This window comes from Scyliorhinus torazame, chromosome 4, assembly GCF_047496885.1.
Source record: "Scyliorhinus torazame isolate Kashiwa2021f chromosome 4, sScyTor2.1, whole genome shotgun sequence".
NCBI lineage: Eukaryota > Metazoa > Chordata > Chondrichthyes > Carcharhiniformes > Scyliorhinidae > Scyliorhinus > Scyliorhinus torazame.
In genome coordinates, this window is record NC_092710.1 from 49152586 (window position 1) to 49168824 (window position 16239).

The following is a 16239-nucleotide window of genomic DNA, read 5'->3' on the forward strand; positions in this document are numbered from 1 at the left end:
TATATGTTGCTGCATGTCAGCAAGAACGATTTGGGCGGGATAAAGGATGGGGCGTTTTCCATGAAGATGTGGCGTTGACAGATCTATTTGCACCCTGAAGCTTTGCGATTTGCATAATTTGTTACTTTACTAGATGAGCTTACTTGCGTTCACTCTCTGCCACAACAAACACCAGATGACACCCTTTATTCCCTCTCTTAAAATACAATCTGTATCTCTGCAGCTTCCCACTGATATCTCAGTGAACTAAACGTAATCTTCAATGTCTTGAAGTCCCAGTGCATGTCCCTGGGTAACAACAGTTGTCACATCACAGGTCATTGGTAAAATGCGAGTCCAAGTTGAAGAATTTGAGAAAGAAAGCCGAAGGGAGGCTGCCGGTCTGCTTGCGAGGGAAATGAGCTGGAGAGGCTGAATGACCAGTGAAGGAAATTCAAAAGATACAGTATGAGACTTTGACGTGAGCTATAAGAGCATTGCTGAAATGGGCCCTGGTAGCTCAGTCGGTAGAGCATCAGAGTTTTAATCTGAGGGTCCAGGGTTCAAGTCCCTGTCAGGGTTTTCATTTTGGCTCAAGGCGTTTGCTTCCCAATGAACGGTAGGAAATAAAAATAAAGAATGCAGGATGCTTTATGGAAAGTGGAAGAACCGTGACAACGTCGTGTTTGCCAAATTGCAACAGCCGTCCAGAATTTTCGCTCGATTTTCAGTTAATGTAAAAACTCTCTCCTGGTCTTGTTCTGCATTATACCACTGTAGTATTCTGGCCATGTTCAATTACATCCAGTTCGCAAAACTTTTCCTGTTTGTTTACTTCTTCCCTGCAGAACTGCTTTTAAAATAATAACTTTCAGAATTAACTGCAATTTTTACAGTTTCAAAAGTTCGGTGCCGATGAATATTTTAATTTGCACTCTCAAAGTCAGCAGGAGAAATCAACAATACTCATGTTTAATCAAAACAATTGAAATCTGTTCTACACTTGCAAAGCTGTCTGGCAGATTGGTGCTGTGGCTTAGATGGTTAAAGTGCCTGTCTGGTAACACGAGATCTTGAGTTCAAATCTCAGCAGTACCTTTGTACCTCCAGATCAAAACAAGCACCCTGTGAAGAAATGCTCCCAGGTGAATGATGAAAACGTTGGCAAAATTTCTGTGGCACTGACGTTTAAGTTTGCTTTCCCTTGTTTTATGTCAAACTTCCATATCTCCCATTTTTCACACAACTTCCATTTTCCTCATCTACTCTATTGCGTGCACTCCTCGCTTCAGCTCTGAATAAGGATCACACGGATTTGAAACATTAACTCTGTGTCTGGCTCCACAGACATCCTCTAATTTTCTGAGCTTTAATCCAATCATCTTTAGCTTCTCATTCAGATTCGCAGCATCCGGAGTATTTTCCTTTGAATGCACGACAGGATTGACCTCAGGAAATCCAGAAGGAACATTTTGAATGTTTGTCAGCGATGTCTGTGAGCAAAGATTGAATGGTTAAATGATTTACTCTGATGAAGAGTGACCCAGCCTCAAAATGATAGCTCGATTCTCTCTTCACAGATGCTGCCAGACCCACTGAGATTTTCCATCATTTCCTGTTTTAATTCAGATTTCACATCCGCAGTAATTTGCTTTTTTATTGGACGATATATGTTGCTGCATGTCAGCAAGAACGATTTGGGCGGGATAAAGGATGGGGCGGTTTCCATGAAGATGTGGCGTTGACAGATCTATTTACACCCTGAAACGTTGCAATTTGCATAATTTGTTACTTTACTAGATGAGCTTACTTGCGTTCACTCTTTGCCACAACAAACATCAAATATATAAAACAAAAAAGAGTGGCTCAGGTAAATATTGGTCCTTTAGAGGATGAGAAGGGAGATTTAATAATGGGAGATGAGGAACTGGCTGAGGAACTGAACAAGTTTTTTGGGTCGGTCTTCACAGTGGAAGACACAAATAACATGCCAGTGACTGATGGAAATGAGGCTATGACAGGTGAGGACCTTGAGAGGATTGTTATCACCAAGGAGGTAGTGATGGGCAAGCTAATGGGGCTAAAGGTAGACAAGTCTCCTGTCCCTGATGGAATGCATCCCAGAGTGCTAAAAGAGATGGCTAGGGAAATTGCAAATGCACTAGTGATAATTTACCAAAATTCACTAGGCTCTGGGGTAGTCCTGGCGGATTGGAAATTAGCAAACGTGACACCACTGTTTAAAAAAGGAGGTAGGCAGAAAGTGGGTAATTATAGGCCAGTGAGCTTAACTTCGGTAGTAGGGAAGATGCTGGAATCTATCATCAAGGAAGAAATAGTGAGACATCTGGATGGAAATTGTCCCATTGGGCAGACGCAGCATGGGTTCATAAAGGGCAGGTCGTGCCTAACTAATTTAGTGGAATTTTTTGAGGACATTACCAGTGTGGTAGATAATGGGGAGCCAATGGATGTGGTATATCTGGATTTCCAGAAAGCCTTTGACAAGGTGCCACACAAAAGGTTGCTGCATAAGATAAAGATGCATGGCATTAAGGGGAAAGTAGTAGCATGGATAGAGGATTGGTTAATTAATAGAAAGCAAAGAGTGGGGATCAATGGGTGCTTCTCTGCTTGGCAATCAGTAGCTAGTGGTGTCCCTCAGGGATCAGTGTTGGGCCCACAACTGCTCACAATTTACATAGATGATTTGGAGTTGGGGACCAAGGGCAATGTGTCCAAGTTTGCAGACGACACTAAGATAAGTGTGTAATAATCCACAGGAGGCAGGAATCCCGTCACCACACCAGTATTTATTTGCAATAACTTATATACAGGAGCAGCTCCAAACAGTGCTGCTAGCATTCCAGTCAACTTAAGACACCTCACAAAGCCTACACAGGCGCTTACATGGGCCCCCTCAATGAGCTAACATTGAGGGAGCTCATACTCCAATTGGCCAACCAATAATGCCAATTGGAGGTCATCACCCCCCTCCCCCCCCACCCCCCCACCCCCCACCCCCCCAGGTCCGAGGAATTCCTGCCAGCTGGCATTCCTGAGCTTCTTCCTGCTCCTCCTGTCCGGGTCTGTCACCTCTGTGTCGTCCGCCGGGTCGTTCTCCGACGTGGGTTGGGTGTCCCTTATAGGTGCCCGTCTTTTCCTTGACGACCTCCTTGGAAGTTGTACTTCCTCCTCCTCGGGGAGAGGTGTCGCGGCGGCCTCGTCGAACGTGTCCATCTCCGACTCTGACGACTGGATGACGGGGTCTGGAGAAAATGCTCGGGGCTGGGGTGTGGGTATCTTTCCCGTCTGAGCTATCCCAGACTGAGGCGGTCCTGCTTCGACTGCCTCCAGGTGCGGTTCCGCTGCCCTTATTTGGTCTAGGTGTTTCTTCAGCACATTACCTCCTATCGAAACTTTATATGATATGGGCCCTGTTTGGGACTCGACCGTGCCTTTGACCCACGTTGGTCCATTCCCATAATTCCTGAACACCAAACCGGTGCCCCCACCTGGAAATGTCTCTGCTGCTGACTATTATCATGCCCCTGCGTTGGACCTCCTGTTGTTTCTCCACTTTCCCCGTTAAATTTGGGAAAAGGAGACTCAGCCTCGGTCGCAGCCACCTTCCCATTAAGAGTTCAGCTGGCGGTATGCCCGTTGTGGAATGCGGTGTGGTCCTGTAATCAAACAGCCAGTGGGGGAGCTTTGTGTCCATTGACGCTGCCGGCTGCTTCTTGAGTCCCGCTTTTAATGTCTGGACCGCTCTCTCTGCCAAGCCGTTGGACGCTGGATGGTAAGGGGCCGTTTTGATGTGGCGGACTCCGTTTTCCTTTATGAATTTTCCAAATTCCTCACTTGTGAATGCCGTTCCGTTGTCCGACACCAATACCTCCGGAAGTCCATGTGTTGCAAACGAGGCCCTGAGATTTTCAATTGTCGATGCTGTGCTTGCCGCGTTTACCCAGTGGACGTCCAACCATTTGGAGTGGGCGTCCACTATCACCAAAAACATTGAGCCCATGAAAGGGGCGGCGTGGTCAATATGCAGGCGGGTCCATGGTCTGCCTGGCCATTCCCACGGGTGCAATGGCGCAGCTGGTGGCACTCTTTGCCCCTGTTGGCACTCCTGGCACCGACGTACCAAGGCTGCTATGTCTGTGTCCAATCCTGGCCACCAAACGTAGCTTCGAGCTAGCATCTTCATTTTAGACACCCCTGGGTGTCCGTGATGTAACTCGGTTAAGATTGCCCGACAGCCAAGCTGGGACTATTACCCGGGCTCCCCATTATAGGATACCGTCTTCTACGGTTATTTGGTCCCTTCTGCTCGAGTATGGGTGCATCTGGGGCTCCACTGGACTCTCCAGTTCCCCTGTTAACAGTAAATGCTTCATCTTGGCTAAAACTGGGTCTTTTTGCATCCACAACCGAATATGTTGTGCGTCCACTGGTAGGGTGTCCAAAACATTTAGAGTCATTATTGTCTCCTCTACTTTCGGTATTAGCGGCGGGGTGTCTGGGAGGGGAAGTCTGCTCAAAGCATCTGCATTTGCTACTCACGTTCCCGGTCTGTGCTCCAGAACGTATCTATATGCCGCCAGTAGCAACGCCCAGCATTGGGTTCTAGCTGATGCAATCGGGGGTATTGACTGGTCTTCTTTTAATAACCTAATAACGGCTTATGGTCCGTCACTATGGTGAATTTCCGCCCGTACAGATACCGGTGAAATTTTTTTACTGCAAATATCACCGCCAGTCCTTCCTTCTCGATTTGGGCGTACTTTCTCTCAGCCATCGCCAAGGTCCTCGAAGCATAGGCTATTGGCCGTTCTTCCCCATCCCTTCCTCTATGGGCTAAGACGGCTCCTACCCCGTAAGGTGATGCGTCACACGTGACCACCAACTCCTTCCTTGGGTCATAATGCTCTAGGACATTTTCGGATGACAGCTGTTCCTTAATGTCCCTAAGTGCTCTGTTTTGGCGGGCGGACCATTTCCATTCTTGTCCCTTTTTTAGTAGCTGGTGGAGGGGTTCGAGGATGGACGCCCTATTTTCAATAAATTTGCCATAATATGTTACAAATCCTAGAAATGATCGTAGCTCCTGGACCGTGGTGAAGCTGGGGCTTCTTTTATTGCCCTTACTCGGTGTTCCAATGGGTGTAAGCTCGAGTCGTCTACTTTATATCCCAGGTACGTCACTTGTGGGGCCAGAAAAACACATTTTTCTCGTTTCAGCCGTATGCCTGTCTTTGCGAAACGCCTGAGCACTTCCTCCAGGTTCCTTAAGTGTTCCCGGTTTGTCCTACCCGTGATTAAGACATCGTCCAAATAAATCGCCACCTGCGGTAGTCCCTGCAGAATATTTTCCATCGTACGCTGGAATATAGCGCAGGCTGATGACACTCCGAAGGGTAGCCGAGTATAACGAAAAAGTCCTTTCACGGTGTTGATCGTAGCGAACTTCTGGGAGTCCTTGTCCAGTTTCAGCTGCAGGTAGGCATGGCTCATGTCCAGTTTAGTGAACAAAAGCACACCTGCCAATTTGGCATATAGGTCGTCTATTTTCGGGATCGGGTATTTGTCCAGCAGTGCGTATTTGTTTACCGTCTGTTTGAAATCTCCACAGAGACGTATCGAGCCGTCTGGCTTCAAAATTGGTACCACCGGCACTGCCCATTCCGAGAACTGTACTGGTCTAATAATGCTGTTGCGCCGTAACCTTTCTATTTCGACATCTACTTTCTTCCTTAATGCAAAAGGTACCGGCCTGGCCTTACAAAATTTCGGAAGGGCTTCTGGGTCCACATGAAAAGTTGCTTTGGCGCCTATAATTTCCCCCAAACCATCTTGGAAGACCTTTGGGTATTTTTGGAGTACTCCACTCAACTGCCCGCTTCCACTCTGGAAAATTTTCATCCAATCTAAGTTTAGGTCTTTCAGCCAGTTCCGTCCTATTAAGTTCGATCCGTAGCCCTCTACTATCGTCAATGGTAATCTGAGCAATTGTTTGTCATATTCCACGGGTACATGAGTCGTGCCTAGAACTTCCAGGGGTTCCCCTGTGTAGGTTTTAAGTTTCGTCGATGTTTTTGTCAGGGTTAGTGGCTGGAGTCCATCTTTGATTTTTTTAAATGCTGCCACTCCCATTACTGATATAGCCGCACCCGTGTCTATTTCCATTATTGTCGGTCGACCGTTCACCTGTGGGGTAATCTTAATAGGTTCTGCTTTCTTCGTCGCAATATTATATAACTGTTTCCCTTCGGAGGAGGATGGGGCATCTAGGTTGCATACTTCCCTGCGTCTCCACCTGCTATTCCTCTTTTGCCACCTCCTTCTCGGGCTTCTGTCGCTGTTACCCCACTCTGTCTGGTGCCAGAAACGGTCCTTCTCTGTTGGGGGAGCCTCAGCCGGTAGTTCCCTCTGTCTCCAGTTAGTCCTAGCAGACTTGGGGGCAGTTCTGGGGTTTACCTTTGGCCCTCTGTTCCTCAGACTTTTCCTGAGGGCGGCTATCTGGTAGCTAGACCCATTGTGGTAGTCCCTCTCCCAGGTATCTACCTCCATTGGCGTGCCCTGTAGTTCCTGCGCCCTACTTGCTGCCTTTTCTAGGGACAGTGCGAGCTGTAACGCCCGCCTGCAGTCTAGCTGCGTTTCCGCTAACAGGCGCTTCTGTATTTGGAGGTCATTTATGCCACACACTAACCAGTCCCGAAGCATTTCATTTAGTGTCGGGCCGAACTCACATTTTTCTGCCAGCCTTCTCAGGCGGGTCAAGAAATTCGTGACTGAGGACTTCCGGGTGCGGCGATGACCAGCTGAGTCGCACGTTTCGGCAGCTCCCGGTGAAACGGACTTTTGGGCTCTTGATAGGAGCCCCAACGGCAATTTTGACGGCTAAAAACACTGTGCGGTAAACCAGAAGGGAATCCCCCCTGGATACGGATGAAAAAAGGAGGAGAAAGTGGCCGGATTGCAGTGGATCCTTTAGAACAGCGGCAAGGAAGGCAAGCAAAAACCAAGATGGCGTCGGAAGGTGGCAGTTTAACATGGGGCCCTGAACAACAAGAGTTCTTGAAATGCTGTGTGGACGAGCTCAAAAAGGAAATGAAGAAAGAGCTGTTGGCCCCGATACTACAGGCGATCGAAGGGCTAAAGGGGGAACAAAAGACCCAGGAGCGGGAGCTTCGGGTCGTGAAGGCAAAGGCAGCCGAGAATGAGGACGACATACAGGGCCTGGTGGTGAAGACGGAGACGCATGAGGCACATCAGAAACGATGTGTGGAAAGGTTGGAGGCACTGGAGAACAACGCAAGGAGGAACAACCTGAGGATTCTTGGTCTTCCTGAAGGTGCGGAGGGAGCGGACGTCGGGGCATATGTGAGCACGATGCTGCACTCGTTAATGGGAGCGGAGGCCCCGGCGGGTCCGTTGGAGGTGGAGGGAGCATACCGAGTGATGGCGCGAGGACCGAGAGCAGGAGAAATTCCCAGAGCCATAGTGGTGAGATTCCTCCGTTTTAAGGATAGAGAAATGGTCCTTAGATGGGCAAAGAAAACTCGGAGCAGTAAATGGGAGAACGCAGTGATCCGCGTTTATCAAGACTGGAGTGCGGAGGTGGCGAGAAGGAGGGCGAGCTTTAATCGGGCCAAGGCGGGGCTTCATAAAAAGATAACATTTGGAATGCTGCAACCGGCAAGACTGTGGGTCACATATCGAGGGAGGCACCACTACTTTGAGACGGCGGATGAAGCGTGGACTTTTATTGTGGAAGAAAAACTGGAATGAGCGGGTTATTAAAAAGAACGTTTGAACAAAGTGGTGGGGCGAATGTGGGGGGCGAAGAGGGGGGTTAAAAAGGGGGGAAAGAGGAGTTTTATGTACTAATCCTGCGATGTGGTAACTTTTCTCTCTTCCACAGGTGGTGATGGGGGAGGAGGGGACATGGAGGAGATGGGGCGTTGGCCATTGGGGGCGGGGCCAAGGGAGAAGCGCGGGCTTGGTTCCCGCGCTATGATAATCATGGCGGGAATAGAGAAGCAGGAAGGAGGGGGTGTCGCACGGTGCGAGCCGAGGTCACGGGGGGAAGCCGAGGTCGGCCAGAGTTTGCTGACTTCTGGGAGCAACATGGGGGAGTAATTACGCTAGCGGGGGATCTAGCGGGGGGGGGTGGGAGGGGGAATTACTGGGTTGCTGCTGCTGGGGAGAGGGGGGAGCTGGTATGGGAGGGGATGGGCGGGGGGGGCACCGCCTGGGGGAGATACAGCTGCGTGGGAACCGGGTGAGGAGCTGGAAAAAGGGGATGGCTAATCGACAGGGGGGGGGGGGGGGGGTAGGAAGCCCCCCAACCCGGCTGATCACGTGGAACGTGAGAGGGCTGAACGGGCCGATAAAGAGAGCACGGGTACTCGCACACCTTAAGAAACTTAAGGCAGATGTGGTTATGTTACAGGAAACGCACCTGAAACTGATAGACCAGGTTAGGCTACGCAAAGGATGGGTGGGGCAGATGTTCCATTCGGGGCTAGATGCGAAAAACAGGGGGTGGCTATATTAGTGGGGAAGCGGGTAATGTTCGAGGCAAAGATCAAAGACTATAGTGGCGGATAACGGGGGCAGATACGTGATGGTGAGTGGCAAACTACAGGGGGAGACGGTGGTTTTGGTAAACGTATATGCCCCGAACTGGGATGATGCCAATTTTATGAGGCGGATGCTAGGACGCATTCCGGACCTAGAGATGGGAAAGCTGATAATGGGGGGAGATTTTAATACGGTGTTGGAACCAGGGCTGGATAGGTCGAAGTCCAGGACTGGAAGGAGGCCGGCAGCAGCCAAGGTACTTAAAGATTTTATGGAGCAGATGGGAGGTGTAGACCCGTGGAGATTTAGCAGACCTAGCAGTAAGGAGTTCTCGTTTTTCTCCTATGTCCATAAAGTCTACTCGCGAATAGACTTTTTTGTGCTGGGAAGGGCGTTGATCCCGAAGGTGAGGGGAACGGAGTATACGGCTATAGCCATTTCGGATCACGCTCCACACTGGGTAGACTTGGAGATAGGGGAGGAAACAGGAGGGCACCCACCCTAGAGAATGGACATGGGACTAATGGCAGATGAGGGGGTGTGTCTAATGGTGAGGGGGTGCATTGAAAAGTACTTGGAACTCAATGATAATGGGGAGGTCCAGGTGGGAGTGGTCTGGGAGGCATTGAAGGCGGTGGTTAGAGGGGAGCTGATATCAATAAGGGCACATAAAGGGAAGCAGGAGAGTAAGGAACGAGAGCGGTTGCTGCAAGAACTTTTGAGGGTGGACAGACAATATGCGGAAGCACCGGAGGAGGGACTGTACAGGGAAAGGCAAAGGCTACATGTAGAATTTGACTTGCTGACTTCGGGCACTGCAGAGGCACAATGGAGGAAGGCACAGGGTGTACAGTACGAATATGGGGAGAAGGCGAGCAGGTTGCTGGCACACCAATTGAGGAAAAGGGGAGCAGCGAGGGAAATAGGGGGAGTGAGGGATGAGGAAGGAGAGATGGAGCGGGGAACGGAGAGAGTGAATGGAGTGTTCAAGACATTTTATAAAAAATTATATGAAGCTCAACCCCCGGATGGGAGGGAGAGAATGATGGGCTTCTTGGATCGGCTGGAATTTCCCAAGGTGGAAGAGCAGGAAAGGGTGGGACTGGGAGCACAGATCGAGGTAGAAGAAGTGGTGAAAGGAATTAGGAGCATGCAGGCGGGAAAGGCCCCGGGACCGGATGGATTCCCAGTCGAATTCTATAGAAAATATGTGGACTTGCTCGCCCCGGTATTGACGAGGACCTTTAATGAGGCAAAGGAAAGGGGACAACTGCCCCCGACTATGTCTGAAGCAACGATATCGCTTCTCTTAAAGAAGGAAAAGGACCCGCTACAATGCGGGTCCTATAGACCTATTTCCCTCCTAAATGTAGATGCCAAGATCCTGGCCAAGGTAATGGCAATGAGAATAGAGGAATGTGTCCCGGGGGTGGTCCACGAGGACCAAACTGGGTTTGTGAAGGGGAGGCAGCTGAACACGAATATACGGAGGCTGTTAGGGGTAATGATGATGGCCCCACCAGAGGGGGAAACGGAGATAGTAGTGGCGATGGATGCTGAGAAAGCATTTGATAGAGTGGAGTGGGATTATTTGTGGGAGGTGTTGAGGAGATTTGGCTTTGGAGAGGGGTATGTTAGATGGGTGCAGCTGTTGTATAGGGCCCCGATGGCGAGCGTGGTCACGAATGGACGGGGATCTGCATATTTTCGGCTCCATAGAGGGACAAGGCAGGGATGCCCTCTGTCCCCATTATTGTTTGCACTGGCGATTGAGCCCCTGGCGATAGCGTTGAGGGGTTCCAAGAAGTGGAGGGGAGTACTTAGAGGAGGAGAAGAACACCGGGTATCTTTGTATGCGGACGATTTGCTACTATACATGGCAGACCCAGCGGAGGGGATGCCAGAAATAATGCGGATACTTGGGGAGTTTGGTGATTTTTCAGGGTATAAATTGAACATGGGGAAAAGTGAGTTGTTTGTGGTGCATCCAGGGGAGCAGAGTAGAGAAATAGAGGACCTACCGTTGAGGAAGGTAACAAGGGACTTTCGTTACCTGGGGATCCAGATAGATAAGAATTGGGGCACATTGCATAGCTTAAATTTAACGCGTTTGGTGGAACAAATGGAGGAGGATTTCAAGAGATGGGATATGGTATCCCTGTCACTGGCAGGGAGGGTGCAGGCGGTTAAGATGGTGGTCCTTCCGAGATTCCTCTTTGTGTTTCAGTGCGTCCCGGTGGTGATCACGAAGGCTTTTTTTAAAAGGATTGAAAAGAGCATCATGGGATTTGTGTGGTCCGGGAAGACCCCGAGAGTGAGGAAGGGATTCTTACAGCGTAGCAGGGATAGGGGGGGGGGGGGCTGGCACTACCGAGCCTAAGTGAGTATTATTGGGCCGCTAATATTTCAATGGTGAGTAAGTGGATGGGGGAGGAGGAGGGAGCGGCGTGGAAGAGATTAGAGAGGGCGTCCTGTAGGGGGACTAGCCTACAGGCTATGGTGACAGCCCCATTGCCGTTCTCACCGAGGAACTACACCACAAGCCCGGTGGTGGTGGCTACACTGAAGATTTGGGGACAGTGGAGACGGCATAGGGGAAAGACTGGAGCCTTGGGGGGGGGTCCCCGATAAGAAACAACCATAGGTTTGCCCCGGGGGGGAATGGATGGGGGATATGGAATGTGGCAAAGAGCAGGTATAACGCAACTGAAAGATCTGTTTGTGGATGGGAAGTTCGCGAGTCTGGGAGCGCTGACCGAGAAATATGGGTTGCCCCAAGGGAATGCATTCAGGTATATGCAACTGAGGGCTTTTGCGAGGCAACAGGTGAGGGAATTCCCGCAGCTCCCGACACAAGAGGTGCAGGACAGAGTGATCTCAAAGACATGGGTGGGGGATGGTAAGGTGTCAGATATATATAGGGAAATGAGGGACGAAGGGGAGACCATGGTAGATGAACTAAAAGGGAAATGGGAAGAAGAGTTGGGGGAGGAGATCGAGGAGGGGCTGTGGGCAGATGCCCTAAGCAGGGTAAACTCGTCGCCCTCATGTGCCAGGCTAAGCCTGATTGAGTTTAAGGTATTACACAGGGCGCATATGACTGGAACACGGCTCAGTAAATTTTTTGGGGTGGAGGATAGGTGTGCGAGGTGCTCGAGAAGCCCAGCGAATCATACCCATATGTTTTGGTCATGCCCGGCACTACAGGGGTTTTGGATGGGGGTGACAAAGGTGCTTTCAAAAGTAGTGGGGGTCCGGGTCGAACCAAGCTGGGGGTTGGCTATATTTGGGGTTGCACAAGAGCCGGGAGTGCAGGAGGTGAGAGAGGCCGATGTTTTGGCCTTTGCGTCCCTAGTAGCCCGGTGCAGGATATTGTTAATGTGGAAAGAAGCCAAGCCCCCGGGGGTGGAGACCTGGATAAATGACATGGCAGGGTTTATAAAGCTAGAGCGGATTAAGTTCGTTCTAAGGGGGTCGGCTCAAGGGTTCACCAGGCGGTGGCAACCGTTCGTCGAATACCTCGCAGAAAGATAGAGGGAATGGAAAAAAGAAGGCAGCAGCAGCAGCCCAGGATCGGGGGGGGGGGGGGGGGGGTGGGGGGAGGAGGAACCAGAAGGACTCTCAGGGTTGTTAATATATACTGTATAATATGTATAGGTCGTTGCGACAGATAATTATATATTGGACTGTTAAATTATATTTTTGGAGAGTGTTACTTGTGATAAGGCAGTTGCCAATTAGGGTTAGTTTTCATTTTTGTTATTTATTATTTATTCATTTTTTGTTTATAAAATAGGTCATTGTTATTTATGTTGTTATAATATTGTGTAAAGGATGCACAATATACTGTGTTGGTTGACCAAAAATTTTCAATAAAATGTTTATTAAAAAAAAGAAATTCGTGACTGATTCTGTCTTCCCGCTTCGTTGTGTAGAATCTGCACCTACACAAAATGAGGGGTGGTTTTGGGTCATAGTGCTCTTCCACCAATTTTGTTATTTCTTGGAAAGGTGTCGTGTCCGGCGTATCGGGATAAGTTAGACTACGTATAATGGTGAAGGCTGAGGGTCCGCACACCGACAGCAGTACAACCCGTTTCCTTCCGTCCTCCGTTATCTCATTGGCCTGGAAAAAGTAACACATACTCTCCACATACTGGGAACAGTCCGAATGCATCCAACTTCCAAAAAGAGGCATTTTTGAAAGAGCAAGGCTTACCCTCCGAGTGCGGCAGCTGGTCTCCGCAAGGTTTTTTATTTACCTCGTCGCCACTGTAATAATCCACAGGAGGCAGGCGTTCCGTCACCACACCAGTATTTATTTGTAATAACTTATATACAAGAGCAACTCCAAACAGTGCTGCTAGCATTCCAGTCAACTTAAGACTCCTCACAAAGCCTACACAGCTGCTTATATGGGCTCCCTCAATGAGCTATCATTGAGGGAGCTCATACTCCAATTGGCCAACCAATAATGCCAATTTGAGGTCATTACAAAGTGGTAAAGCAAATAGTGCAGAGGATACTGGAAGTCTGCAGAGGGATTTGGATAGGCTAAGTGAATGGGCTAGGGTCTGGCAGATGGAATACAATGTTGACAAATGTGACGTTATCCATTTTGGTAGGAATAACAGCAAAAGGGATTATTATTTAAATGATAAAATATTAAAACATGCTGCTGTGCAGAGAGACCTGGGTGTGCTAGTACATGAGTCGCAGAAAGTTGGTTTACAGGTGCAACAGGTGATTAAAAGGCAAATGGAATTTTGTCCTTCATTGCTAGAGGGGTGGAGTTTAAGACTAGGGAGGTTATGCTGCAATTGTATAAGGTGTTAGTGAGGCCACACCTGGAGTATTGTGTTCAGTTTTGGTCACCTTACTTGAGAAAGGACGTACTGGCACTGGAGTGTGTGCAGAGGAGATTCACTAGGTTAATCCCAGAGCTGAAGGGGTTGGGTTACGAGGTTGAGTAGACTGGGACTGTACTCATTGGAATTTAGAAGGATGAGGGGGGATCTTATAGAAACATATAAAATTATGAAGGGAATAGATAGGATAGATGCGGGCAGGTTGTTTCCACTGGCGGGTGAAAGCAGAACTAGGGGGCATAGCCTCAAAATAAGGGGAAGTAGATTTAGGACTGAGTTTAGGAGGAACTTCTTCACCCAAAGGCTTGTGAATCTATGGAATTCCTTGCCCAGTGAAGCAGTAGATGCTCCTTCATTAAATGTTTTTAAGATAAAGATAGATAGTTTTTTGAAGAATAAAGGGATTAAGGGTTATGGTGTTCGGGCCGGAAAGTGGAGCTGAGTCCACAAAAGATCAGCCATGATCTCATTGAATGGTGGAGCAGGCTCGAGGGGCCAGATGGCCTACTCCTGCTCCTAGTTCTTATGTTCTTATGTTCTTATGAACTAATATTAATTGTGATCGTACAGCAACCGCTATTACAGCTCCTTATACTCCTGCTTCTAGTTCTTATGTTCTTATGACACCCTTTATTCCCTCTCTAAAAATACAATCTGTGCCACTGTAGCTTCCCACTCATATCTCAACCGAACTAAACGTAATCTTCAATGTCTTGAAGTCCCAGTGCATGTTCCTGGGTAACAACAGTTGTCACATCACAGGTCATTGGTAAAATGCGAGTCCAAGTTGAAGAATTTGAGAAAGAAAGCCGAAGGGAGGCTGCCGGTCTGCTTGCGAGGGAAATGAGCTGGAGAGGCTGAATTACCATTGAAGGAAATTCAAAAGATACAATATGAGACTTTGAAGTGAGCTGTGAGAGGTTCGTCAGAGTGGGCCCTTGTAGCTCAGTTGGTACAGCATCAGACTTTTAATCTGAGAGTTCAGGGTTCAAGTCCCTGTTTGGGCTTTGATTTTGGCTCAAGGCGTTTGCTTCCCAATGAACGGGAGGAAAAAGAATAGAAAATGCAGGATGCTTTCTGGAAAGTGGAAGAACCGTGACAACGTCGTGTTTGCCAAATTGTAACAGCCGTCCAGAATTTGTAAGAATTTTTGCTAGATTTTCAGTTAATGTAAAAACTCTCTCCTGGTCTTGTCCTGCATTATACCACTGTAGTATTGTGGTCATATTTAATCACTCCCCAATTCTCAAAATATTTCCTGTTTGTATACTTCTTTCCTGCAGAACTGCTTTTAAATTAATAACTTTCAGAATAACTGCAATTTTTACAGTTTCAGAAGCCCAGTGCCGATGAATATTTTAATTTGCACTCTCAAAGTCAGCAGGAGAAATCAACCATACTGATGTTTAATCAAAACAATTGAAATCTGTTCTACACTTGCAAAGCTGTCTTGCAGATTGGTGCTGTGGCATAGACGGCTAAAGTGCATGTCTTGTAAACAGAAGATCCTGAGTTCAAATCTCAGCAGTTCCTTCAAACCTCCAGGTGAAAACAAGTAGCCTGTGAAGAATGCTCCTCACTCAATGAGAAAGTGTTTGCAAAATTTCTGTGGCACTGATGTTTAAGTTTGCTTTCCCTCGTTTTATGTCAAACTTTATGATGCGACCATCAAATCACTGAGAGACACGTTGAGAAGTAAACAGTGGTTTTAATCAGCTTAGAACTGAGCCTACCTGTGACCGGTACAACAATGAATGCAGCCCCGCAGGTCAGCTGCCTTTATACTTCCTGTAAGGGGTTGAGCCATGGGCGAGCCCGGACATGCCTCGACATATGCCCCTGTGGGTGAAGCCGTAAAATGGCCCATAGGTGGAGCCCACAGGGTTAAACACATAACGTAACACGATACAACAGTAACATGATATCACAGTGCACTGGAGAATTAACAGCAGTTCCATTCACCACATTCACCCCCTGTTTAAAAAATGAAGTCCGGCGGGGGTACGGGTTGAAAGATTCAGTCGGTCTGGTGCCCGGATCGTACGTTGCGACCGCCGAAGCACTGTTGTTGCAGCCGCTTCGGGTGGCTGTGGAGCTGGGCCCAGAGCAGGCACAGGCGTGGACTCCTGGAGCGGCTCTTCCGGAGCTTCATTCCTGTGGACCGGTGCGGCGGGTGGGAGGGAGCGCGAAAACTATATCGGGGTAGGGGCGCTGAACATGGGAGGTTGGATAGGGGTAGGGGCGCTGAACATGGGAGGTTGGATGGGACCTAGTGTGGGGGATGCAATAGTGGTCGTGGTGTTGGAGCCTGCGGGCGCCAGGTCCCGGAGGGAGACGGTATCCTGCCGGCCATCGGGGTGTCTGAGATACGCATAGTGTGGGTTGGAGTGCAGGAGCTGCACCCTCTCTACCAGGGGGCCAGTCTTATGGCTCCGAGCGTGTTTTCGGAGGAGGACTGGGCCCGGTGTAATCAGCCAGGGCGGAAGCGAGGCCCCTGAGGTAGCTCCCCTCGGGAAAACAAACAAGCGGTCATGAGGGGTCTGGTTTGTGGCCGTGCAAAGGAGGGACATAATAGAGTGGAGCGCATCGAGGAGGACCTCCTGCCAGTGAGAAACCGGGAGATTCCTGGACCGTAGCTGGGGAAACCGAACAGGGTGAAGACACTATGCAGGGCTTTGATGACTGTGGGAGTGGTCATATCGGGGCAGGGAATGGCAAACGGAAAACGGGAGAACTCGTCTATGATGTTTAGGAAGTACGTGTTGCAAGAGACGCTGGGCTTTGGACCTAATGAACGTCCTGT

The 16239-nt window shown here is 49.0% G+C and overlaps 1 non-coding gene across 1 annotated transcript; it reads left to right on the top strand.

Annotated features, from left to right (window-relative positions):
• The first annotated feature begins 488 nt into the window (after window positions 1-488).
• Window positions 489-561, top strand: trnak-uuu (transfer RNA lysine (anticodon UUU)). The gene has a single exon. It is a non-coding gene; the product is annotated as a tRNA-Lys (tRNA).
• Window positions 562-16239: the final 15678 nt, after the last annotated feature.